Here is a 2,652-nt window from a genome sequence, read left to right as displayed (position 1 = left end):
AAATACCTGAAAAGGACTAAGGATATGTTTCTCGTTTATGGAGGTGACAAAGAGCTCATCGTAAATGGTTACATCGATGCAAGCTTTGAAACTGATCCAGACGATTCTAAATCGCAAACTGGATCCATGTTTATATTAAATGGTGGAGCTGTCAGTTGGTGCAGTTCTAAACAAAGCATCATGGCGGGATCTACGTGTGAAGCGGAGTACATAGCTGCTTCGAAGCAGCAAATGAAGGAGTCTGGATGAAGGAGTTCATATCCGATCTAGGTGTCATACCTAGTGCATCGGGTCCAATGAAAATCTTTTGTGACAATACTGGTGTAATTGCCTTGGCAAAGGAATCCAGATTTCATAAGAGAACCAAGCACATCAAGAGACACTTCAATTCCATCCGTGACCAAGTCCAGGTGGGAGACATAGAGATTTGCAAGATACATACGGATCTGAATGTTGCAGGCCCGTTGACTAAGCCTCTCTCACGAGCAAAACATGATCAGCACCAAGACTCCATGGGTGTTAGAATCATTACTGTGTAATCTAGATTATTGACTCTAGTTCAAGTGGGAGACTGAAGAAAATATGCCCTAGATGCAATAATAAAGTTATTATTTATTTCCTCATTTCCTGATAAATGTTTATTATTCATGCTAGAATTGTATTAACCGGAAACATAATACATGTGTGAATACATAGACAAAATAGTGTCACTAGTATGCCTCTACTTGACTAGCTCGTTGATCAAAGATGGTTAAAGTTTCCTAACCATAGACATGAGTTGTCATTTGATAAATGGGATCACATCATTAGGAGAATGATGTGATTGACTTGACCCATTCCGTTAGCTTAGCACTTGATCGTTTTAGTTTACTGCTATTGCTTTCTTCATGACTTATACATGTTCCTATGACTATGAGATTATGCAACTCCCGATTACAGGAGGAACACTTTGTGTGCTACCAAATGTCACAACGTAACTGGGTGATTATAAAGGTGCTCTATAGGCGTCTCCGATGGTACTTGTTGAGTTGGCATAGATCGAGATTAGGATTTGTCACTCCGATTGTCGGAGAGGTATCTCTGGGCCCTTTCGGTAATGCACATCACTATAAGTGATGCGGAGCATCCCACGTTCATCCCCATGTACACTCCGACTACTCTCCAAACCCCAAGTGGACATATGACGAGACCTCGAACATACACCATTGGACACAAGGTGAACTCGCTCCTCTCCGAACCATCACTTTCTACATGTGAGATATGGCTACTACCTCCAACGTGTGTTTTATGCATGATCAGGTACATGGAGGAAAGCCACGAAGCCACCACATCCAACGGAACAGCTAGCGAGGACGCCAAGTACAAGGACCCAGAGAAGAAGCTGCGCGAAGCTACAGCCACCGGACGACCGGCCCAGCCCGGACATCCGGCCCCTGAGGACCCGAGCCGAATCCACGGACGACCGAATCCACCGGACGTCCGACGACTCCCAGCGCCCGGACGACCGCCAGACACCGGACGTCCGACACTCTCCAGCGTCCGGACGACCGACGCCGACCGGACATCCGACACTCTCCAGCGCCCGGACGACCGACGCCGACCGGACGCCCGACACCACCTATCCAGAGCCAAAACGCCGGACGTCTGACATGTACCGGACGACCGGACCCTCGCGAGCCACCGGACGTCCGGTACCTGTCGGACGACCGGCGCCTGTGCGCTGCCATGTGTTGGGCCACAGCCCATGTACCCCTTCACTTACCCCTTCGTGGCCCTAGACTATATATACTCCTACACCTCCTCCTAGTTAGGTTTAGCATTGGTTTAGCTCATATTTGTGTGAGAGCCTTGCTCATCCACTTGGTTACTTCTCCTCGGAGTTCACGACCTCTTCGGAGAAGATCCCCCAAGCGGATTCCAGACCCATTTCTAGGAAAGATCATCAAGACCTCCGTACGGAGAAGAACGGTTCCTTTGTATCCTTACCTTTGTTGACTTTGGATCTCGTGTATCTCTTTGTGTTCGGTGATCTAGCACTCGTGTGATTGATTCTATGTCGATTTAGTGATTCTCTCTCGTTTTCCCCGTGTTTTCCCCTTTGTGCTTCCGCGTGTTCTTTGTGATTCCTCGTAGGATCCACTCCAAACGTGAAAGATCGTTCACATAGGGTTCCGCCCTACATCATCTTGGTATCATGAGCCACGTTGATCACATTTTTGGAGCCCCTACCCCGTGTTTTCTAGCTTGATTTTGTTGTTTTCGTCCTAAATCCAAAAATCCCCACCAAAAATAGCCTCACAATTTTTTTGTGATTTGTTGGTTTGATGATGTTTTGTTGATTTTGATCCATGAATTTGCTTGGTTTTGAGTGGATCTAGCATTTCCCCAAGTTTCCCCATCTTTCATCCACGAAATCCCGCGAATTTTGACCCCGAAATCTCCATTTTCCGCCCAAAATCGCGTCCCGGATCTGAAATTTCGTGTTGACCCCTACCCACCGGACGACCGACGATTTACGGATGTCCGGACCACCACGAAGCACCGGACGTCCGACCTTTCCCGGACGACCGGAACCCCTAACCCGAACCAAATTTACGGATTTCCTACTTTCCCGGACGTCCGACGCCCCGGACATCCGACCTTTCCGGACGT

Source organism: Triticum aestivum, chromosome 7B, assembly GCF_018294505.1.
Source record: "Triticum aestivum cultivar Chinese Spring chromosome 7B, IWGSC CS RefSeq v2.1, whole genome shotgun sequence".
Taxonomy (NCBI): Eukaryota; Viridiplantae; Streptophyta; class Magnoliopsida; order Poales; family Poaceae; genus Triticum; species Triticum aestivum.
This window is presented reverse-complemented; position numbering follows the sequence as displayed.